This window comes from Phacochoerus africanus, chromosome 12 (genome assembly GCF_016906955.1).
Source record: "Phacochoerus africanus isolate WHEZ1 chromosome 12, ROS_Pafr_v1, whole genome shotgun sequence".
NCBI lineage: Eukaryota > Metazoa > Chordata > Mammalia > Artiodactyla > Suidae > Phacochoerus > Phacochoerus africanus.
The window spans coordinates 71,694,040-71,718,888 of NC_062555.1; the positions used below are offsets into that span (position 1 = coordinate 71,694,040).

At 51.4% G+C, this 24,849-nt stretch overlaps 1 pseudogene; it reads left to right on the top strand.

Annotated features, from left to right (window-relative positions):
- The first annotated feature begins 14,222 nt into the window (after positions 1-14,222).
- On the top strand, positions 14,223-19,806 carry LOC125112494 (UPF0669 protein C6orf120 homolog; annotated as a pseudogene).
- The last annotated feature ends 5,043 nt before the right edge of the window (positions 19,807-24,849 follow it).

Sequence of the window (24,849 nt, forward strand, 5' to 3'; positions counted from 1 at the left end):
CCCCACCCTCATCACCTCATCATCTCCCACAGACCCACCTCCCGACAGCATCCCCTTGGGGTGAGGCTTCCACGTATGAATTGGGGGGCTGGGGTGGGTGTAGACGCTCAGTCCACAGTAGGGTGTCAGTGGCCCCAGATGGAAGCTCTGAGGAGCAGGACCACTGAACACCTCCAGGGGGCACGCTTCCCGGGAGCCTAGGTCAGCAGCACCTCCTGGGGGTGTAACACTTGGTGCCCCCCCGCCCCAGTCCCCGGAGCCCTCTGGGTACATCTAAGCCTCCAGACATTTTTGAGGATGGAATTTTTGCACTTATTTGGTCACAATTCCGTTCTTTTGCTATAAAACTACGGTACCGGCGGGCATAGAGAGGAGGGAGTTTAGGAGAAGCTGACTGTGGCTCCAGCGCCGGGCTCCGGCCCCCCCTCAAAAATGCACAGGGACGTGTGACAGCGATTTATGGATGGTTTCGACAAGCGCTCCACCTGGATCACATTTTAGCGGCTTCATACTTTGTTCCATCCCTTTCTTGTAAGAGCGTGACCAGTGTGAAGAGGTCAGCTACGTTTTTAGTTAAGTCTTTTTGCATTTTAGGGGGAAATTGGATCTTAGAGTCAGGCCGTGGTCCGCACGGCTGGGAGAGGTGGACTCAGGTGCTCTGCAGAGGGTAAGCCCCAGCCTGCTGGGAGTTTCCTGTTTAATCCCAGGCACTTTCCAAGGGCTTCTCCCGGAAGAATGACTTCTTTAGCGCCCAGGGCATTTGGCTGGCACCTCTGTGCTCCCTCGCTCCCTGTCGCCCACCTTCTCTTCTCCTACGCTTTCCTGGGGCCCTGGGATGTAGGTCACTGTCCGGGTCTTTGCTTCTCCTGGACGGTGGATGCCTGGTCCGCAGGACCAGCGCACGTCTTGTTTCAGCCTTTTCTGTGCCTCGGATGACGTTCTGCGTAGGAACATATCCTGTGACCGTTTGCTGAGGACAATGAAATGAAGCATGGGGAAGCCCTTCCGCTCAGAATCGAGCAAACAAGAGTTCCCCCCCCCCCAAAGAAGGAAGTATATTTGCAAAAGTCTCTCACCGTGAATTAATGGAGTGGTAATTCAGCATTAAGACAAGCCTTCCTAGAAAGATCAGCCCCATCAAAGTCTCGCTTTTGAATCCAGCTGGGCACCTTCATTACCTAAGGAGAGGCAGGCTCCCCAAACACCTTGTTTTAGCCATCTTTGATGTTATAGGTGCTAAAAGATTACAACTCGCTGGAGTGTCTGTTGTGGGTCAGTGGGTTAAGAACTCAGCTAGCATCCATGAGGACGAGGGTTTGATCCCTGGCCTCGCCCGGTGGGTTAAGGATCTGGTGCCACTTGGGTCTGGCGTTGCTATGCCTATGGTGTCAGCCAGCGGCTGCAGCTCTGATTTGACTCCTGGCCTGGGAACCTCCCCATGCTGCAGGTGCAGCCCTAAAAATAAAAAAGTAAATAAAGATGACAACGCACTGAAGCTTCAGATGATGGTTAGCACATTTTTAGCAATAAAGTCTTTTTAAATTAAGGTGTATATGGGTTTTTTTTGGCCATAAGACACTTGCGCTAGACTATAGTCTAGTATAAACTTAGCTTTTATCTGAACTGGGAAGCGAAAAAATTCATGGGACTTGCTTTATTGCTGTGGGCTGGAGCCAGACCACAGGATTGCCGAGGTCTGCCTGCATAGACATACGGAGTTCTTCAAAATATCCTTTCTCCTCTGGCTGACTCTCCTTCTCCTTCCCCCAGCTTCTTGCCCCCCACAATGGCACATACCACTCCCCAAGCTGTCCTGCGAGGACACTTGGAAGGAAGCAGCGTTTCTGTAGTGACATTGAAATCTACAGGCTACACAAAGCCCTGTATTTTGAGGGCTAGCTAGGCACTTGCCATCTTATAATGTCTGGTTGCATTTTCCTGCTGGTATCCTTCCTTTCTCTCCTCAGACTGACTTCCTTAGAATTCCACGTCTTCTCTTTGCATCTTCCAGAGCGACTATTCAGTCCACAGAGAGAGAAACTGCACTCCTCGATGTCCAGTGTGGCCGTAATGTATCTCTTCAATACGTAAGCAGCATAGCTAAATAAGATGCATGTGGAACCCATTACAGTCAAGCTTAAAGTGGAAATAATTTAAGTATTAGGACATGTAAATATGGGTTTGGGAATTCTTTCTTTTGCCATTGTTTCCTCTGGTGGTTTCCTTTTGACTTTTCATTCGTAGTAACTGCTTTCGTCTCGAAGGAGGATGAGATTTTTGTATGTTTATCTGGACACTTCTACCTCCATCACGAATCCCACCGTAAACTCACTGAAAAGCACAGAAGAATCAGGGCCCAAGGAAGGCAAAGTCATGTTAACTTGGGAAGAAGTAGCTCATAGGAGCCCAGGACCAGGGCACTTGGTGGGTTATCGTGCCTACAGTGGCTGAACCCTGTGCCCAGGGCGTGCGGCACATTGGGCACAGAGCAAGCTGCCCTCCCATGGGTGGTTACCACCAGGCATTGCTGGATTTAAAACATTACACTGAGGGTGTGTGTGTATGTGCGTGTGAATTACAGACTCATTCCTCTGGAAAGATAATCAAGAAAGAGTAAAGAGCTGTTCCTTTCGTGGACGGAGAAGACTGGACAGAGAGTTTATTTTATAACTGTCCACTGTGCACACACAGTCCATGTGAAGGACGTCTACTGCTCATTGTTAAAAACGCCAGCCGAGATCTTCTTGGTGAGAGAATCTATACCCATTTTTTTTCTTTATGCATCTTGATATTAAAAACCAAAGCAAGTTATTTTAAAATAAGTTATGGCAGTTTGGGGCTTAGATCAATAGATCGAGGCGGAGAATTTACTTTGCAATTCTCTGCGTTTCTAAAAGTTTCATCCAGGAATTTGACACTCGGCTTCTACTTTCTGGAGTGGCCCCACCACGAGTCCCACCAGCCCAAAAACGTCTTGTTGGGCGAAGAGCAGACTTCCCACGTGATGGTCTGAGTGGGCAGCTGGACCCGAGTCCTTGCCGTGCTAACCGGCGGGGCCGCGCCGGCCTCTAGGCTTTAGCACAAAAACTTCTAACCACTTCCGCTGTCACCCCGCCCTCCTACCTTTGGACGAAGGCATAAAGGGGACAGGAGGTGTCTGCCAGCTCCGCCGGTAGCAAGGGCCACTTGCTGGCCACGTGGCCTCCTTCCCTTCTTGTCTTAAACGTGGAGACTGGGAGGCAAGGGGGCCGGTGACGCACGCTCAGGGCGCTTCATGAGGACAGGCTCTTCCTGCGAAACACCTGCCTCCAGGGCCCCTGATCTAGGAGCCCAGCCCTGAAACGCCAGAACTTTCTTCCGTTTCCATCCTGCAAACGTGCATTTCACAGCACGCCCTTGCTCACATGAAGGTCCACACACACCGGGGAAAGAGGGCGCGGTGGTTGGGGGTTTTCTTGTCTCGGCAACTGGTTATCTCTTTGGACGCCGAGTAGGATGTTGGAGGCAGTGATGGCAACGGGCTTCTTTCTTTCACTGCCCTCAGCTGGAGTTTGCTGGCAGCGTGGCTCCCCCCTCCGAGTCCTCAGGCTTGCGGCCCAGCTGGACTCCCCATTCTGGAAACTGAAGGCTCCCCTTGGGCCTAGATTCCTTCATGTTTAAAAGCAACGATCCCCGTGTGTGGTGTGGCTTCTGCCCTGTTCACCGCCCTTCAAGGAGGCACAACCAGCCTCAGCTGTCAGGCTAAGGCTGATCCAGCCGCTCATGCAGGTCACACGTAGACGTCCCCGGATTGGTATCAGACCCTCACTAGGCTAATACGAGCCCCGAGATGGGCGGGGATTGGTAAAGAAACAGGAAAATATCTCCTTTTGAGACCCTGGCGCCCTGAAGAGGACCTCCTTTCTGCCCCATGGAGAAAGCGTGTCTGAAACAAAGCCAGCATTACACGAAGCAGAACTGCTAGGCAAAAATGGGGACGCAGAGCTGCAGAAATAAGTCAGCGCCGTCATGAGCGCTGCCTATCTGGGACCTTCCATGTCGCCCAAGCTCACGGGTCCCCTTCTGTTCCCTCCAGACCGAGCCATTTCGTCACTGGTAACTCTTAAGATTTCTGACTAGTGCCTTACGAATTGTTTCAAGCAGAATGTAGTAGCCATCACATGAAAACAAACAAACAAGAGGCACAATTTTGACAAAAGTCAGTATCAATCACACGAGCTACCTACTTTCCATGTATCACTTTGTATATTCGTAATATGGCAAATTAACACCCTATGTTTGGAATAACTTTGAGTTCTGGTAGGGGTCTCCTAATTGAATCATTATTCAGTTGAATTGAAACACCCCAAGCACATCAATTTGTCAAGAAGTCAATGCATGTTATTATAGTATTAATTTTTTAATCAGACTGGTAATCTGGCCAGTTGGCTGCTTAAAAGCAAAAATAGCCAGACAGGTCCTTGTCTTTTTAGGCTGAAGTTGCTGGGTTAGCTGTCAATCACAGGTGGTGGCTACCTGTGTGGACTCAGGGCTTCCAGAACTGTGGGTGCCTCCTTCAACAGATGCTGCCTCCACACGTGAAGATGTGAGTTTGCTCCACAGAGAAAGGGACACGTCCCACCCAGCCCGGTGCCTCCCCATCGAGAGAATCCAGACGACGGTGTCAGTTCGGAGGCTGGCAGGAAGCATCCCTGGGGTGGAAGGAGGCTGCAGACACCCAGTCAATGAGATGGAATGTGTGGGCTCAAAAGCAGAGTATTGCATTAGCAGAGAAAAGACAGACGTCACTGAGATAAGAGGAAAAATGTGGGCAGCACGTGGCAGCACTGGGTGAAAATTAAATGAAAAGAGTTAACTAAAATTAAAAGGGGTAGATTTCTTTCTTCCTTTTTTTTTGTCTTTTTGCCTTTTCTAGGGCTGCTCCCTCAGCACATGGAGGTTCCCAGGCTAGGGGTCCAATCAGAGCTGTAGCCGCCGGCTTACACCACAGCCACAGCAACGCAGGATCCGAGCTGCGTCTGTGACCTACACCACAGCTCACAGCAACGCCAGATCCTTAACCCACTGAGCGAGGCCAGGGATCGAACCCGCAACCTCATGGTTTCTAGTCGGATTCGTTAACCACTGCGCCACGACGGGAACTCCAAGAGGTAGATTTCTTTTATGGGTGTCCTTGAGCCTTTTCTTCATCCAGGCACCACCACCCTGTCAGATAAATCACCCGCGTGATTATAGCCGCGACAGTTGACAGGGGAGAAACGGGGATTGAGAGGGGAGGACGTGCCTACGTGTCCAATGGAGCTGCGGTGTAGCCAGATGTCCAATATGGAAGGAGACAGTCACAGGCAGAGAACACACAGCGCTCTCAGCAATCCTGGAGGAGCCGGCCTCTCAGATAACCCTTCTCCAAAGGTTTTAGCCACGCTGCTCTTAAGGGAGAGAAAAATACTGCCACACGCAGTCCCGTTGGAGTGGCACTGAGTTCCACTCTGTACATGCAGTTCACTGGACCGAATCCCACCCTCAGAGACCCTTGGAGAGGAGAAGCCGGCAGTGAATGCTGCTCGCGGTGGAGCGGGAGCTGTCACCCAACTTCCCAGCTTCCAGGATAGCCAGGTAGCCTGTTATAACCCCGCGCTTCCTTCTAACAAAAGAGACAAAGTGTCTACACTCCCTTCAAGGTTTGGGGACCTCATGACCTATGCGGAGCATTTCAAGAGAGAAACTTGAGTAAGACTTTCAATTAATAGCAATTTTGCCTTTCCTAACATGTCACCGAGGTGGGGCTCCTTCCCAACCCCTTTCTCCCACTTATTTATACAGAGGCTGGTCCCCACATTTGTCTAGAAAGTCCCTGCTTTGCATGTGTGCCCAGCCGAGGCAGCGCTATTTGCATGTGCTGTGTAGCTCTGTGCTGGCAGCCTAAGAACAGCAGCGTTGCAGAAGCTGAGGTATATTCTTGGACTGACCCCATTCACTCAATCACTCCCCAGATACAATACAAGGCTATTGAAGGGTCGGGGACCCTGGCGGATTTGAAGGCTTTGTCCTCATTCCAGGATGTCTTTGTTCGGGTAACAATAGGTGACATCCCACATAATGCAGGCCATTTGTACCACTGCCTGCTGGAACTTCCTGTTTGGAACGCGCGGCAGAGAGGTTGCTGAAAAGCCTGGGTAGGCGGCGAGAAAGGAGCCAAACAACGCCGGATTTCCAGGATTTTCTCTGGTTGAGGATGAAGGCAATTAAATGGGTGAGGACCCAGCGAAAAGACAGCATTGCGCTGGGCGACCCGCATGCTTGAAAGTGGGTTTACAGGTCTGCGAATGCGCCGGACTCCTGCAAAGCTGGGCCCTCACGCTGAGGCAGGTGGCCCTCTGCTTTGCTCCCAGAGCACCTGCCAGCTTTCCGGCACCTCAAAGCCAGGCCTTTCCCAAAGACCATCATTTATCAAAATAAAAGAGAGGATCTCCTGGAATTCAATACTTTTTTGCTGTTTACATGATGTGGGGTATTTGAAACCTGTCAAGTGAAGGGAGAGAAGCAATGTATCTTCTTAACAAAGTGTCTCTGGAGAATGAGGCCAATCCTGGCACGTGCTGACGGGACTTCCACAGAGACGGAATGATCCCCATTTTCCCCGCTGCTCACTCATGAGCCCTGAGCCTACAGATGGGCGCTGGGGAGGGGGGCGGGTTCAGGGCCCCAGCATTGGCCGGAAGGGTCTCAGGTCCCAGCTGGTCACTGGCACGCAACCTGAAGTCTTGAGCAAGTTCCTTGACCCCACTGAGCCCCTTCTTCCTCCTCAGACAAGGCGGGGTCTTGCTTCTGCGTGTGGGGAGGATGGGGTACACAGAGCCCATCCCGGAGGTACCCCTGGGACTCGGATGGGTGGGGCAGTTTCTCCACACCCACAGCACATCCTCCCCAGACCCGAGGACCAGGGTTGAGCAACAATCCCATGACATCTGAGCATTTCCAGCAGCCTCCCAAAGAGCTTTCATATGTCTAAACCCTTTGAAAGGGAGGCGTATAAACTAGGCATATTCTTCTCTGAGGAGGGTCTGAGTTTTACAGGCAAAGCAAGGGAGCCCGAGCTGGGGTTTGCTGATGTCATAGAGGGAGGTGAAAACAAATATTTGGCAACTTTTTTGGAAATGACACAGTAAGGATGAGAACCCAAGAGCACGCTAAAGGTACAAGGCAGGCTCTTATGTGCTAACAGTAACACTAGTGTACAAGGATGGAGCTGTTAGAATGGGACGGACACTGCTATTCCCTTTCTACGCAATATCATTCATCATTCCTGGGAGGGACAGGTCATTTTTTTCTAGATACACCAAATGAGAAAGCTGATTAACATGACCTGGTAGGGACTTGATCTTGGACATGAGAGAAGGTTGGATGCGGGTGGCAGGCACTCGGCTGAAAGCTTTTGATGACGAGGTAACACCGTGTAATACTTATTTCACGGATGTGAGAGGTAAGGAATGAACCGCTTTGAGTGGACGCATTTCTCGGCCTCACCCAGACACACAAGTGGACGCAAGCCTGACTCTTCAATGTGGTTTTCGGCAAGCGCCTTTGTCCTTCTCCACGCCCACGGCACCACGGCGCCTGTCTCGGGGCCCCGAGACCACCCCTGGCAACCCCCCAGCTGTGTGAGCTTGGGCAAACAACTTAACCTCACTGTTCCTCGAGTGCCCATCTGTAAAATGGACTAATAGTAACAGCCCACACTGGAGCAGGTGCTACAAAGACCAGGTAGCGGAGTTGATGCTCTCAAAACCCTTGCAGCAGTGCCTGGCGCATAATAAGTGCTCAAGAACTGTTAGCCTATAAATTCCTGACTCATTATCATCGCTCCATCTGAGCTGAGTGAAAGTCTCACCCAGAATAAATAGGCACAGAATTCAAGAACTTGACAGAGTTAAGTCAAGGGGTTAAGGATCCATCCCGGCTGTTGTTCGTCCCTGGCAGGGGAAGGTCTGCGTGCTGTGGGCGTGGCCAAAATAAATGAATAAGAGCTTGATGCGTTCTTATCTGCCCTCCTAGCCCTTCAGGAGCTGGCCACCCTCCCCAGCGAAGGTCATTGTCGGTTCTCCCGGAATTATGCTGCCCGCTGCTCTGCCTGCACCCTCCTCCTCAGCTCTCCTTGGGAAACAGCAAAACCAGCTGCCAGGCACCAAAGGGCAGGCGGTCTCCCCCCACTGCCCAGTCCAGCCCTTGGCCTCTCGGTCAGCCGGTATTTTTGTCACTTTCTCTGGAAACACTAAGGCGTCTCTTCCAGCATTTGCACCTAACGAAGCTTCTTTCTTTGGATGTGTGGCATTAGGCTTCCAGCCAGAGTACATCTGTGTTCATTCCGTTGGTGAAATTATATTTTAAGACCTTCCTAATTTTTTTTAAAAGAAGATGTGTCCTCTAAATACTAACTGGCAGGCAGGGTGCGGGGGCTGGGGATACAAAGGTGAATAAGGCAAAGTCCTCCCGTTTGCCGTTGTCCCTGTCTGCCAGGGAAAAGGACCTCGCCACGGGCCATCGAAGTGAGTCCTGGGACCACAGGTGTCCAGGAAGTGCCGAGTGGGAGGGCAGCGAGATCCCAGGAGCCCCCGAGCCCTGGTGGACATCCACGGGGGATTTGACTGTGGCCACTTTGGAGGGACGGGTATGTGAAGCCCAGACGCCTCTTCCTTCCTCCCCACCCTCTGAGCACTCTGAGCCCGGGGCCAGGTAAGCTTGACCTCAGGAGACTTTGGAGGAGACCAGGGAGAGCGTGAGTCAATCCCCTTTACCTGCATAAAAAAGGCTCAAAGCATGTTTTTCCGGGGAGCTGAGAGCTCCTGGAGAAAAACCCCAGCAGTTCTGCCCCTGCGGCTCTGTCTTCCCGGAGGTAAAGACCTGAGGACTAAGCAGTGGAAAGGTCGCCAGCAAGAGAAACCACCCAGGAGTGGCTCAGCAGGTTAGGAACCCGACTAGTATCCACGAGGACGCAGGCTTTACCCCTGGACTCACTCAGCGGGTTCAGGATCTGGCGTTGCTGTGGCTGTGGTGTAGGCTGGCGGCTGCAGCTCTGATTTGACCGACCCGAGCCTGGGAACCTCCATATGCCACAGGTGTGGCCCCTAAAAAAAGAAGAGAGAGAGAGAGAGAACCCACTCAACAGGCCCCACGTCCCCCTGGAATCCCCGCCGGGTCTACCCTCGCCTGCAATCTCCCTGCGCATCGACTGCACCGCTGAGGGTCCTGCTCAGATTGCCATCTCTGACTAACTAATCAGAAGGCATGTGAGCCCCAGGAGAGGCCAGGACAGTCCTAAAGATCCCACCCACACCTGGCTTCTCGCTCAAGGAAAGGACTTGCATTCTTCGATGGAGTCCTGTCAGCGCTTGCTCTGTCTTATCTCCTGAAATTTCAAACAGTTCTCGCAGTTGCCCAGAGAGTTGAGACCCAAGCGCCTGGAGTATTGTGTGCAATCCCCGCTCCCCCCTCCCTCTGCCCTGCTCCCCTGACCGATTCCCCAAGATCAGACCCAGGCGAAGGGGAGGAGGAGCCACGCGGTTCTCAAGTTTTGGGGGGTCAGGTGTCCCCCCTCACAGTCAGGAGCTCATCTCTACCGTACATGCACCAGCCTAAGCCCACACACCCCACACGAATGTCCACGCCTGACTTTAACCTGCGTCTGGGGAGAAGACGATTCGTGCAGATGCAGGCAGTGGTCCCTCCCGAGGTCCTAGGGGCCCATCAGGGCGAAGGAGCTCCAGGTTTGAAACCACTTGCTTTAGGTCCTGAAAGATACTCAGTCGCCTAATCACCTAATCACTTGGGGGGTTTCCTGCCCGCAGCACCCTCCCCCGCACCCTGAGAAACCATGTGCCCTGCCGGCCATGCAAGACTCCACCAGGGGCGGAGGGATGAGCGGCAAGCCGGTCCATGAGGGCAGAGCGGTCTCTCCCCGGCAATCCGCGGGCACTCCTAAAAACCGCTCGCCGGTGATCAAATTATGAATCCTTTCACATCAAAGAAAAGTTCCGTTTGCATACCCGGGGTGAATATTGGATATCATTTTTTTTCTGCTTGGCATTTTGATGTAACTATGCAATAATGTCCAAATAATGCCATGTTTACATATGCCAGGTGACAAGTGGTGTGTGTGGAATTACGGCGTCGAGGAGGGGATATTAGAAACATCTGAAGCATAATAAAAACTGTATATTGAAACATAATTTTTCTTCTGCAGTTTTATGTGTCATTGACAAAAAAGCAGGCAGGAGAAATTACTCCAACAGTAGAATCCCCCCCAGCTTCCACCGTCTGGTAACGACGCTGCTCTTAGGGACAAAGTCCGGGATGAGAGAAGATTTCACGGAAGAACTGGCCAAAGGAAAGCCTAATTGCAAAACCATTGTCATTAATGTTGCAGAAGTGATTTCTAAGAGTGTGAAAAATTAGCATTAACAGTTCCGTACGAAGTTATATCGGACTACAATTTTAAATCGAGCTGACCTTTCAAAGACAAACTAATTACCAATTTGAACAAAAAGACAGAGTGTGCCAAGTGGCAGAGTATGTGTTTAGCCTTCGTCTAAGGAGGCAAAATGGTCTTGAGCAATTCTTTCATTGAATCCACTCAACATAGCTCACTTAGACCTAAAAGGACTCTCTCCGGAAGAGCAGGTTATCTGTCTTAAATTTATCTAGATAATTACCCCAGATCTGCAAATCACTTTACAACGAATCTACACCCAAATCGATGTCTCTAATTCAAGAAAACAAATGCAGATTCAGTTGATTGAGTCTCTTCCTCAACAACTTTAATTTAACGTAATATAACTACTTATTGAGTACCTATTTTGTGCCTGCCACTAAGGGAAGCTCTTCGATAATGGCTCCTTCCTGATAAAAAAAACTAAGGTTTTTGAAGAGGGGGGCCAAGCCTCCCGCAGCCTGGGTCCCAGTCACCTTTCCGCTTACTTCCCCCGCCCAGTCACAGCCCACCCTATCCAACAGCCTTGCCCTTGCCACGCATCAGGTGGCAACGCGGAGGCCATTTCCACTTTACACGAAGCAACAGGTGCCAGCTCCTTCAAAGCTCAGAGGCACGCCCCCCTTCCAGGGCCTCTCCTTAGGGTTCCTTCTCCTCTAATCCTTCAGAGCAGTTTACAAGGATGAGGGATTCGCAGGTGCCCGTGTGGAAAACCGCCCACGCTATTTTGCTAGAGAAGAGACCTGGAGGTGAGAACAGGTGCCTCTTCACACATGGCTGCCCGGATCCTCGCGCTCTCGCGCGGTGCAGCCCTCAGAGGGGCCAGCTGGTCCGTGGGGTGGCAGGAAAGCATCATGGTGCTGGCGAGGGAAGAGATGTCTCCTCCGGCTTTGGTACAACCCCAGGGCCACAGCTGGGGGATCCAGCGGCCTTTTCTCCAGCTTCCTCTGGCTCCCGCATGGAGCCAAGGCTTCCCCCGTCCACCTGCGCGGGGCGGGATAGGGGAAGAGCCCCCTGCCCCGGTGGTGGTCCTGGGCCCTCACGAGCCTCGTCCCTTCCACCACCAGGAGTCACTGGACCCAGCCCAAGCTTTCAGAGGCACCTCAAAGTCTAAATGACATGTCCAGACTTAGAGATTGTTCCAAATCCAAAAATCAAAATATACTTTAAAAAAAAACGCCACAATCAAACATTTAGTCTTTTCATTACGGTGCTGTTCCCAGGATTCTTCCGTATTCTAGATACATGATGGGGTCTCAGGGATCTCGTTTTTCCTATCTCTTGAAAAGTCCTGCTGTTGTCATCATCCTGGAGATGACATCACCACCCCCAACCTTATTGGTGATTCCCAACAATGCAAAAGAGAAAAGATGAGAATGAGAATCGGAGGAGTGAGGGTGGCCCAGAAGACGAGGCTGTAAGGCAGGCTGCCGCCCCCAGCTCTCTTACTGCAGAGCCCAAGGGGCTGCTCCCGTCCAGAAGGTTTGGAGGCCGGATGAGCAGCTCTGGCCTGCCTCAGCCCTCACCTCGGAATTCGGAACGTCTCCCCTTCCATCCCTAACAGCCAAGAGGGAAGGCGGAGGGAGGCCTCCCGCGTTACGAACCAGGACACGAACGAGACAGACGTGAGCTCTCCAGACTCTAATCACGACAGTAAAATCGACACACAGGAGAGATCTCAGAAGTCCTCAGATGGTGATATTCTGCCTGGATTGCCTTAAACTCCAGAGCTAGTGGTGGTTACCAGGAGTTGGGGGAAAGGGGCAGAAGGAAATTTGGGGGGTGACAAAAGCATTCAATGAGCGCGAGCATGTTTACACGTGTACCTTTGAAAAAATTACGGGCAATAAAACTGGTAAATTTTATTATACATGAAGTATGCCCCAATAAAAGTGGAATTTCTGGGGCTCTATTGCTGCATAACAAATGCCCCCAGATGGAGGGACTTAGAACGGCACACACTCGTCACCTCGCAGATTCTTTAGGTCAAGGGTCCAATGCAAACCAGAGATGGCTGATCTGTGTCCCCAGGAAGGTCAGCCAGAAAGGGGCCGCTTTCGAATGGCCGTCTGCAGAATTCAACGCCTGGCATTGAACTTTCCCTCCAGCTTGAGTCTGGTTTGGGTTCTGGTCCATTGTTCCGTGTGTGTCTTATTTGCACCCAACGCTCAACCCACCTCACTGACTTCTCTCCAGATGTCTCCGTGTCGCCTTTGCTCTGATGTCCACAGGGAGTTAAACACCGCAGGTGCATCAGCCAAGCCTCCACATCTGCAGGAAATGCTGCTTCCCCTCCTCCGTCTTGGGCACCTCCGAGGGCGGTCCACCTCCACCTGTCACTCAGGTCCGAAAATGTGACCCGTGACCGCTGTCCTCTCACCTTCCAACCATTGTCCCCAGCCTGCCCCCTCCCCACCCCTCCCTCCTCCATCATCTCCCACCCTGGCAGGGGGCCCAACTGGAATCCCCACTGCCCTTCCAGGCCGGTGGTCTCCTCAATTTCCACCACCCCTTAAAACCAGCACAGAGCAGGTCACCTCACTCCGGATCCTGTTATTTGCTCTTAGTGTTTGTGTGTTTTCTGTGGCACTGTTTCCAGTGCTGTAGAAGAAGGCAGGGACCTTATCTGACTCACTCACCATGGCTTCTCCAGACACTGCCACTCAGTAACCACCAAGTAAATATCCAATGAATAAATGGATGTAACTCCCCCTGGACCGGGTTCACCTCTTGAGCCGCAATCTTGCACCTTCCCGCAGCACACAAACCCAGACCAATCTGCCGTGGCACGGTGACTGGGGCCGGCCAGCCCTGCATGTGGCTTTGCACCTGTTTTCACTCCTACCCGATATGACTTCCCTCTTCTCTCTAGAAATGCAGTCTCTCCCCCTCCATCCAGACACGGCTCCAATCCCACTTCTGAAGCAACATTCCTTCACTGATGACGCCATCAGAGCCATTCCCTCCTTCTCTGACACCTGTTCCTTTTTGTTAACACCGCTTTCTTTCTGTCATGAATCCTGTGCTGTTTGATGGCAGTGTCCTTTCAAAGTTATCTTCCACGAACCCTGAATCGCCAGTAAAGGCTAAACCAGAGTCTGGGGCCCATTCAATCACTGTTAAGAAATTCGGGAGAAAAATATTTACTGAGAAGGGTTCCAATCATCTGAAACTAGCAGAAATCCATGTCCCACCGTTTAAATACTCAGAAGTTAACTGTCATTACCAAAGGTCCCTGGAGCAGCGTGGTATTCCAATCATTCAAGGCCTTCGTTCCTCTTCTGTTTTGCTATCATCAGTAGAAGACGGAGAGGGATGGGGGGGTGGGCAAAGAAGGGACTTGCCACGAAGAGGGTTTTTAGAGAAGGGCCTGTGGCCTTCTGTCCACCCAGTGAGCCCTACTAGCCTTGCCTTTTGCCAACACTGACCAAAACCTCCCTATAGGCACGCAGGTCTGGAGGAATAGACTTGAGCTTATGACAGTCGTGCAATGTACAGAAAGGGTCCCTCAATTCTCAGCATATCCTTGGAGGACCTTAATACATCCTCAATTAAAAACAAGCAAAGCAACAACAAAGCAAACCGGTGAAAATAAAACCACTCTGTATTGCCATAAATTAATTCCCAAACCATGTAGATTCTGTATGACCATTTTAGTCCAGACTTTGATGCTCAACCAACTCAAGAGTAGCCGAGAAGCCACAAAGTCCAGATCAGGGTGCCACGTGGTAGCAGCATGCCTGAGTTCGGGGTCCCCAGCAGCACAGCGTCCATCCAGATCTCAGAGCGGACAGCCTCGAGTGGGAAACCTGGATTGACGGTCACGGACCTGACGTGCAAGCTGTCTGCGCTCATCAATCAGGAGGAACGTGCACACGGTGTCATACAAGCGTAACCTATTTCAGTTAGGAGTTTTCTTTGTGGTTCAGTGGGTTAAGAGCCCGATTAGTATCCGTGCGGTTGCGGGGTGCATCCCGGGCCTCCCTCAGTGGGTTAAGGAGCCGGCGTTGCTTTGAGCTGTGGTGTGGGTTGCAGACGCAGCTCGGATCCCGAATTGTCGTGCCTGTGGCGTAGGCGGCAATTACAACTCCGATTAGACCCCTAGCCTGGGAACCTCCATATGCTACAACCATATGTGGCCCTGGGGGAAAAAAAATTAAATTACTTTGACTGTATCATTACATGTACAGACAATGCAGAGCTTTCTTAGAGGAGGCCCCTGATGTCTGTTTCTCGGATACTCAGCACAGCGGCCGACACGTGGATAAAGGTCCAGGGAGACCTCAGCGTGGACACTGGGCGCCAGGGGCGCCCGTGTGAGGCCCTCCCCTGGAGTGTCCGGGCTGGGTTGAGTGATTCTTGTGACAAACAGAGGATGTGGTAGGTGGCCCCGGAGACATGGCCACACAGAGACCCTGGCTCTGCACTGGGCGCCGTCCCCTTCTCCCGCCCCCACCCTGAGGGAGAGCAGACGTCAGGGGCAGAGGGTGCCCCTGGCCAGGAGCCAGCAAGGAACAGCCCTCAGCCACCCACCTGTGGGGCCCTCAGTCCTGCCAGCAGACTCACGAGGGGCTTAGGGGCAAATGCTGCTGGTGGAGCCGTGGGGCGAGCCCAGCATGGTAGATGCCCTGCTGTATCCTCAGGGGACCTTAGACCACAGGCACTGGTGATGTGGGCTTGGAGTCCTGTTCCCAGGAACCGTGAGCAGTAAACGGTGGTGCTCCAGGGACACTGAGTTTCGGCCACCTTGTTACACGGTGGAGGTAATGGCTGGAGGGGCGGCAGGAGGCCTTCGCAACAACGCAGGCCTGCCCTGTCTGCGGAAGCATGCAGCAGGCAGCTGGGTGGGAGCGCGCAGTCGAGGAGACCCGGGGAGTGACGGCTGAGGAAGTGCCCCCTCTAGGGTGTTTGCGGCCACGAGGAGGCATGAGATGGGGAGTGGGCGCGGTGAGAAGACAGCCTCGTCCCGGAAGACTCGTGAGGACAGCCACTCCGGACGAGGGAGGACGGCCACCTCCGCAGATGGGGCAGGTCAGGGAACATCAGGGTCCGTGTTTAAGAAAGCGCAATAACCTAGCTCAGGGCTTCCGAGGAGAACCTCCCCGTGCCCCCAACCATGGCTGAGTCATCTTTTCCCACAGTGCTCTTGAGCGAATGGCTGAGAAAAATGGTACTCTTTCCAGATGAACTGCTTCCACGGTTAGAACACTCATGGCCACACAGACACCAACAGATTCATTTTCTTCCAAAATGGGAGCTGGGTTTACACAGCAGGAACCCCATAGGCTTTAGGAACTTGTACCCTAACCCAACCCAAGGAAATGTTTGTTCACAAGATAACATCAAATCTTGTCGCTTCTCTCCTACCAAACTTTAAATCCTTGCTGAGAAAGACTGCTCTTTACAAAACTCTTCCAGGCCCCCAAATCCAGGGCTCGTCTCTTATATGAACCGAGCTGATGGCTGCCACAAGGGTAGATGGGTGAGCAAGGGCGCCTCTGTGACTTGAAGGCTTCGTCAGTGCCCTCAGCTGAGCAGGGGTCAATATGGATATTGCCGGAATGCATGTATCCTTTGAAATACACGCCAACCCTGTTTCCACCTGTCACGTTTGCTCCTGGCTTCCTTGACCCCTTCTGTCCTTGGAAAGAAATTCAGTCAACCCCAGAACTCGCCGTGAAAAGAGACGTGAGAGGTTTTCCAACAGGCTTAAGTTAAAATTAACAATCAGTTAACCAGAGACTGTGGGGTTATGTGAATCCTCTCAAGTTCGTCTCAAGTTCGTGGATATCAGACAGCATACTGGAGAGGCAGATGTCAGGAATCTGAGGCAGGGCGTTACCTGAGGGGCTCAATGTATAAAGAGTTTAAATTTCCACATTATGAATAGGAATACAAAATGCAGGAGTTCCCTGGCGGCCCAGGGGGTTAAGGACCCAGCATTGTCACTGCTGTGGCACCAGTTCAGTCCCTGGCCTGGGAACTTCCTGCATGCCACCAGTGTGGCCGAAAAGAAAAAAAATTAAAGAATACAAAATACAAACATAAAAATCAAGATGTGTGGGGAAAGAGAAATCAAAATAAATTATAAACGTTTCAAAGGTGACAAATACCACAAACATTGCAAATTCAGGAAGAATCCACAATATTTGACTATTTAACACCCTGTCATATCTAACGTCATTCACTCAGATTTTTTATTTATCTCTTCTTGGATTGCCTCTTTATGGCAAAGCTTTTATAAGATAATTTTCTAGAGATACTAGGAGGATAATCCAGGCTCTCCTCTAGCAGGTGTCATCAAAACGGGTTTTGTGAGTTTTTGGGTTTTGGGGTTTTTTTTTTAGCCTTAGCTTAGAAAAGTCCTTTTCAGCTTCACCACTCCTAGCTGATAATATCAGCTAAATATTTTATAGTTTTTGTCAAATGTGGGAAAACTTCTGTCAACGTCTTTAACCTATAAACCGTAAAAATTTCAGGGCACTTTATGTTTTCTTAAGTAATGACTAGTTGCACACCACCACTCCACACTTGTGTTAGAAACCCAGGCTTCCTTTTAGTGAATGATCACTTCTGTCTGATCTGAAAACTTTTTATACCGTTACTTCTGGAAATGAGAATAATTTCTATTGATGTCTCTGCCTGTGATTGGTTTTGTTTCTTATTCTGTTGATTTTTAGCTAAATTTTCCCTCTCCTCTCAGTTCTTCTGTAAGTAACGTAAAGATAACCTTTGGATAAAGGTACCCTTTAAATTCGCAAAATCAGAAGTCTGGAATCTCTGATTCGATGGAAACTTTCTGAAATGGCTTTTCAAGTCGCTATTCCGATGGCTTATTCCCAGCTTAACTGCCCCTTAGCCGGGTCTCAGAAATTCCTGCGGCCCCACCACCAGCTGACACGGGAGAGCTGCAGCGTGGAGGTGCTGGAGGGAAAGGACGGCGTCTTAGCCAGGGGGTCATGTCCCCTCTAAACAACATTCCCAACATGTGACCTCACGAGCTCAGCCCGAAGGCTCCAAGGTTCTCCAGCTTCGTGGAAAATCCACCTTTCGCAAAACACAGGGAAATTTAAATGATCATTATCCTATTCTGCCGCCTGGAGATGAAGAAGGTTCTAGGTTTCCACCCCTTTTCTAAACATGTGGCCACTCAAACAAACGGCCCCGTGGTTCATGGATGGATCACTGGCCCGGCGTATGGGCAGTGTCAGAACCGCCTTGCCCCAGCACTCGCCAAATCTGCACTGATTGTGGTTTAACGCAAAAGCACGCTCCACTCATCACTGGTCCCCCCACCCCACCCCCGTCTGTTCACTCTCTGGTCAGGCCCTAGAGACCAGCAGGCAGAAACCACAGAGGACATGCTCTCCAAGGGGACAGGAAAGGCCCCCGTGGACAACCCCCATCAGAATAAACGTCACAGACCTAAGTGCGGCAAAGTCACGTGGACAGACGTGGGGCCCCGGGGCTGGGCCGTGCCAGCCCTGGGCAGTGGATCTAGAGGAGCCAGTGCTCGCAGAGGGGTGAGGCAAAGGCCACCCAGGATGCCCTGGGAGGCGGGAGGGGAGGCAGCTGGACCGCTCAGAGGAGGACTGACCGTATCCACAGTTAGCATGCGTTAGAAGGCACGTTTATGGCTAATCTCCCCAGGGTCACTTCCCAGTAAGCAAGGCCGCCAGGCTGAAGGCCCAGCAGGCTGGCTGGAGGCGCATTTTGCTACGTCTCAAGAGGGACAGTGACACGGATCATAGCAGGAGTGACAATACATCTGTAGGTGAACAGAGCGCGGTGAGATGTTAGTGCAGAATGTTCCTGCCCATTCCGCACACCCCAGCTTAATTTTCCCTCAGCTTCCTTTCTAGAAACACCTACCCGAATTCGTCTATTTCACGCTCTTCTCTCTCCGGTGGAAGTTTTAAAATGCTCTTGTGGACGCGGTGCTTTTTGCTTTTCTCAGAGGTACATTGTCTCGTTGGAAGTACATCACCACCTCCAGGAGGAAGATACAGCGAGGGACCGGGGTATCGGATGTCGAGTCTGCAGCAAACCACACCTGGGACCCCAGGTCTCATGATCTCCTCCAGTTCTGTGCAGCAAGTGTTCCCGATACTCGGAGACCGAAAGAAACCCCTTTCCTTGTGCTCTCTTGTTTGGGGACTGGACTCTGAAAAGGGCTTGGCTGGGTGTGTCTGGTTCAAGGTCTCTCTTTTGGCTGCAGTCACGTGGAGGAAGGGGCTGGAACATCTGGGGGAGCAGGTGGGCACTGGCCCAGCCCCCCCACCTCTCTCCTCCGAGTAGCTTCCAGCCTCTCCACGTAGCTCCCTGTGTGAGCCAGTCTGGGCTTCCTCCCAACACAGCAGCTCAGGGCAGCAGGGCCAGTTCACACGGCTCCCCAGCGTTCCAGCCTGAGTGTTTCAGAGAGCAAGGAGGATACTGCCTTAACTCTGCCCAGCCTCGGATGCCCCATAACGTGACTTCTGCCACCTTCTCTTGGTTGCAAATGTGACACGGACCCTCCCAGAACTAATAGGAGGGGAGGTGGCCACTAGCTGTCTGCTTTCCCCACTCAAGTTCGACCCCTTCTCTGGGAAGTTCCTCCAGCTGTGGCAGGTCCCTCAATCCTGCCTCAATACTTAGGGCTCCCAGAAGAGAAAAAGAAAGCAAAGAGGAAGGCGGCTGGCAGCCCTCTCCCCCCCCCCGCCCCCCAGCCCTGGCCTTAATGCTCCTGCTGTGGCTCCAGTGTCACCCATCCTGGCAGCTCCCAGGGGGAGTGCTCTTCTGATGCTTACAGCATCTCAGGCTGCCTCTTCAGGGGATTCTCTGAAGAGGCAGAAGTTCCAGAAGACTGGCTCTTTCTGCAAGTTGTTTAAGGTCACATAGGAGCTGGGAATTACAGCTGTTAGAGGTTAAATCATGAAGGAAAGACAGTTCTTAAGATGCAGAGCTTAGCAGGTGACGCAGACCTGGACATATCTGATGTCTTCTTCCCTCTGAGTTTGGATGACTACAAATCACAGTCTGTCACTCATGACCAGGACACAGTTTTTACACCAGCACGTTTCCAAGACCCCAGGGGAACAGGGATCCGGGCGCAGCCACGTCACCACTAAAGCAGGTGGGAAATGGATGTGTGTTATGGCAGAGCCATGCATTTGGTGGGACTGCTCATTCTGATGGTACAGATACAAGCCGGAGGCATGCTCACGCCCCAGAAGGTGCATCTCAAGAAGATATTAATTAGTGTTTTGAAATATTATTTGATACTTGACATTCTTTTTCAACTCGAGCTTACTCTGGTGTGTTATACCCTTTATCTGTGAGGTTGATGGCAAGTCATTGCAAAACTAGCTACTTTTGTCTGGTTGAAATCCTGGTTACCTTTTCTAGTGGGGGGTGGAAAGCAAAGCCATGCACAGTCCTTTACCTCAATTACCACCAAGGAGGAAAAGCAGGGGGTGGGGGGTGGGGGCAGAGAATAACGGGAAGGTAAGAAATGAGATCAAACAAACGATGCAGAAAGGAATCTACATCCAAACAGAGCCACTTGCATTGAGAAGCCTGGAGAAGAGCTGACAACAGCCCCCACTGGACAGCACCCTGGGCCACTGACATTCACGTCCACTTGTCCTGGAGGGTCAGCTGGCCCCAGCAAGTCACATAACTTACATGTCCCTTTGGGAAAGCCTGTCCCAGCCGATGCTTGGGAATGTGGCCTCAGTAGTGAGCAGGAGTCAACAGACCATTGCTCCCTTTCAACGAAAATGCGACCCTTGTCTAATTCGCTGCCTTCGTAAAAGGTCCCCGCCAGGGAGCCCCTTCCCATTCGGATCTGAGTGCCGGCGCAAAGGACTCGCGGCTCACTCCTCTCTTCATTTTCCCACCGTTTCGTGATAGTCCCTTACGCGATTTGATTTTTAGGGACAGTGTTGTCCCCCTGGAGAGACCGCGGGTGGAGGCTGGAGGCTGGGTACTCGGCCCCTTTAAAGAGGAGGGTTAAGCAGCGTAAGGGACTCGTCCCTGGGGAGGAAGCACTGTCCGTTGCTGAGGGCGTGGTTAGATGATGAGATGGAGTGAATCCCAGCATTTTCAAGGCAAGAAAGGATCCCGCAAGATCGTTCTTTCTCTTGGAATATCGAGATGGAAATCCAAAAGAAAGTTCAGGTGGGTGACCTAGTCTCTCTTGTAGGATAGCGGGTTGGTATGAATTCAGTTTTCAGGAAGATAGATGCAAACGTTGATCAAGCTCCCCCATTGCTATGATTCTGTTTAAAACCATCGTCCTGAAATGAACTGAGTCATCAGGTAGGAGGGGGAATCACACAAATCACCTTTCCTCCCTTCACTGGAAGTGAATTTTGCAAAATAAATTTTTTAATGTTTGAAACGCATATACACACATATATGCATATATGTGTGTATGCATATATACACACACATGTATATATGATTCTAGAGAAATCCTTTTAAAAGCCTTGAGAGGACGGCCCCTCTTTACGGCCGTCTCCATGGGTAAGTGATGATCCCTGGGAGAGCAGCAGTTGGGAAGAAGCGCAGCCTTTGTAAGTTGCTGTAGCAAAAATGACCACATCAGCTGACATATCAAATGGCATCTCTGAAATGTCAGAAGGAAAGGGAAATACCTTCTCCTCCAGCAGCTGAGCCGTAACGCCCAGAGCAGAGGGCTTGGTCAGAAAGGGAGCAGGAGGAAGCTGCTCATTCCAAGCCTGAACGCTGGAGAGTCGTCTTCCTCCCACACCATCGAATAATGACTTGCAGTCAGAATACACGGGATCGCATGTGAGAGATGCAGAATGAGAGCCATGCAGGTTATATGAACCGTCAGTCCTTAGAAAATCATAATCGTTTTCAAACCCAGAAACCACTCATGATAGCTCTCTTTCTCTTTGCCTTGTTTTAAAATTCAACCTCTGGGAGTTTCCTGGTGGTACAATAGATTAAGGACCTGGCGTTGCCACTGCCATGGTGTGGGTTCCATCCCTGGCCCAGAAACTTCCACATGCTGGCGGCACATCCCTAGTAATGATAATAATAGTAAAATACAGGCTTTGTCTTTAAAGACATCCAGCTGGGAAATTCTAGTGCTCCTCTGACAATAATTAAAGATTTCCAACTGTCAAGCCCAGGACTCGACAAGGCAGCACCATCTTCCTGTGAGGGAGCAAGATGGGAGGGACTTTGTTTGGGCTCCACCCCCCCCCCCCACTGTGTTGTCCTGGGCCAGCTCCTCACCCCCGTGACCTTCCCGTCTATAAAGCAGAGGTGATAAAAAGTCCTTTCCGAGTTGTCCTGAGAGTTACCTGAGGCCATCCAGGTGAAAGGTCCATCGTAAAATGGGACGTCCCCTGTACCTGTCCCCTGCCTGACTTTGACAGGCTGACTTCTGTGTCTGGTGGGAAACAATACCAGCCTATTCTCAGGAGAAGACAAGGGGAGGAACCCCAAGTGACAGTGACAGGGCCTAAAGGAAGTCAATGCGGTTAATAAAATACTCTTAGCCATTTAATTGGATGACCTCCCAAAATGCCCAAAGCTGGGACTTTATGAATAAAATACTCCGTGGAGGAGAGGCTGCAAATCCAAATACCTGCATGGGCCAAGAAAGGCATAGAAAGAGAAATGCAGGCTGGAAGTAAGAAAAACTGGCGTATAAGCACCATCGTGACTGGCAAGGATCACCTGACCTCAGCAGGGGCCGCTATGAGGCGTGTTGGAGACTGCGGAAAAGGGAAGAAGGCAGTTCCCCTGCAAAAGGCAGGGGATGCCCCCTCATCTCTGGCCCGTTGCAGCCTCGGGGAGATGCGGCTCTCGTCTTGCTAGATGGCCATCACTTTCAGCAGACGGCCCCCTAGATGCGTACATCAACTCTTCCCCTTTTTCCATGTTGGCTCATAGTCTCTCCCCTAAAAATACCATGCAGATCAAAACTGGGACCCAGGAAACACGGGGGCCCCCGGGTCTACCTGCCAGCTTGCACCCCTGCGGGGAAAAGACAGGCGGCAGGAGATGGCCGGGCTGGAGGCTGAGCATCCGCCGTGTAGATGCCAATATTCGCGCCGCTCCCTCGCCGGCTGATCTGGAATGTGGATGCCATCAGAGACGCCGTCACAAGAAAAGTGAAAGCTGAGTCAGAGCCGGGTCACTTGTGGGAAACGACCGCTGGCATCATGGGGCCTCAAGTGAAACTGACCTTTTCTGTTTTTCTCTCTCCTGCCAAACATTCCCGAGTCCAAAGTACCTGGAGATGAAACCAAAACATACCGCTCTGGCCAAAGAGCCTTTGATAGCTGAAGAGGTGGGTGGCAGATGGCCCAGGGGCCAGGCGGGAGGGCGGGGAGTCCCGTCCCCACAGGTCAGCTGAGCCCGGAACAGAGGCCCAGAGAAACTGAGGCCGAGAGGGTCCCACTCAGCGCTGAAGTCCTGGCAGCGATATTTTCACAACATCTTAGATAACAAACAAAAAGGACCATGTGTACAAAAATAAACACGGCCGTTAAAAGAGAAGTAATCACCCAGAAACAAAGACATGCTTTGATCTTGGAAAGAAACCCTCGTTAGTCTGTCCCTTTGATGAGAATCTTAGTGCCTCAGGCCAGTAGCTCCCAAACAACTCGGGCCTAGAGCTGAATAAAATTACAGAAAATTGAATTTATCTACCAGTCTTAATTTAAAATTGGACGTCAGACCAGGGTGTGCGGAGGTGGGAGGCGGTGCTCTGAGGGGATGTCAATCAATTGGCACCTGTTATCCTCAACTTTTTATTACTTATAGACGTATTGGGTTGGTGTTTTTTTTTTTGTATCCTGATAAAAATAGATACATTTTTGATTGGTGCAAAATAGCTGATTCAGTTAAGACTGCTCGTAAGGTAGTGATTTTCTTCTTGCAAGGCTTCAAACACATCAGCAGTGGATGCAGCAGTAAAAAGGGATATTTAGTCCTGACGTACAAGAAACTCAGTATTTCAGGTTCCACATGTACAATGACACCTGCAAAAATAAACGTGAAGATATAATTTTAAGGAACAATTCCATCTCTATAAATTTTTTTTTCCACCCCCCTTTTCCTAGACCCCACCCCCTTGTCCCTCGGTAAAAAATTGCTGCCTGCCATGCCGTTCGGTTGTCACTGTCAGAGTGGGCATTAAGCAGATCTCCGTACCTTTGGTCGCCTGTCAGGGTCACCATGCCCGGAGATGAGTGCCCCGGAAAATAGCTCCCTATCGTGTTGCTCGAATTCGCTCCTTATTGAGGTCACGTGTATCCACAGAGGTCAATGTGCCAGGTGCGAGACTAAGCACAGAGGCTGCAAAGCTGGTGGGTTGTGACCTTGCCCGCAGGGAGCCCCCTGGCACCCACCCTCAAGCCCTCTGACTGGGTACAAGTAGCCGATAACTTTATCAGGTCCTTGACGACGGGCCCTGAGGTCAAGGATGGTGATTTGACCTCCTTGGTGACTGTAGTCAATGGTTATTCTTCACGCATTTTTTTCTCAGCCGCGCCCACAGCACAGGGAAAGCCAGGGATTGAATCTGAGCCACAGCCACAACCTAAGCCAAAGCTGCAGAAACGCTGGATCCTTAAACTCACTGCACAGGGCCAAGGATCAAACCCATACCTCAGCAGTGACCTGCGCTGCTGCAGTCAGATTCTTCATCTGCTGCGCCACAGTGGGAACTCCTTACCAAGCATATTTGACTAATAAATGATTAGCAGCATTGGGAGCAAAAAGGAGCAGGGCAGGGGAGTCTGGGGAGACCGGTTTGTGTCCAGGGCACACTTAGGCTGGGAGGTCATCCAGCCTTGGGAATGCCCTGACTATAACTAACCCCAAGGCTCAATTTTGCCAGGAAATTCTCCTTCGAGGGAAAGGTGGACTCGTTCTAATTTACCACGTTCCTCGCCTACCTTGAATTCACAGGCGTCTCCGGGAATGTCTAGAAATGTGACATGATGGCTTAAATAAAGTGGGCGACCCAGCAGACCGCTTTGAGCATATGTGGTAAGGGTCTGGAAATAACGGCCACTCAGCCTGCAACAGAAGGTGTTTCACGGTCTGGGTGGCTCCGCCCCCAGGATGAAGTAAGGCTTCATGGAATGTACTGACAAGCAGAGGGAGGCCCCCCCGCCCCACCCCGTGGATCATTGCCCATTAACTCCTGAAGCCCAGTCCCCTTATCCCCTCGTTCTGTGGCTCAAGGAGGAGCGTCCGTCGTGCCTCCTGATTCCTTGTCTGTTGTGGGTCTTGTCATTAAAGGGAGCGAGCAGATTTAATCACATGCTCTCTGCCTCCTGTTTCAAACCCTGCACAGTATCTGTGGCCTGGAGTTCCCTGTGACGTCGGTA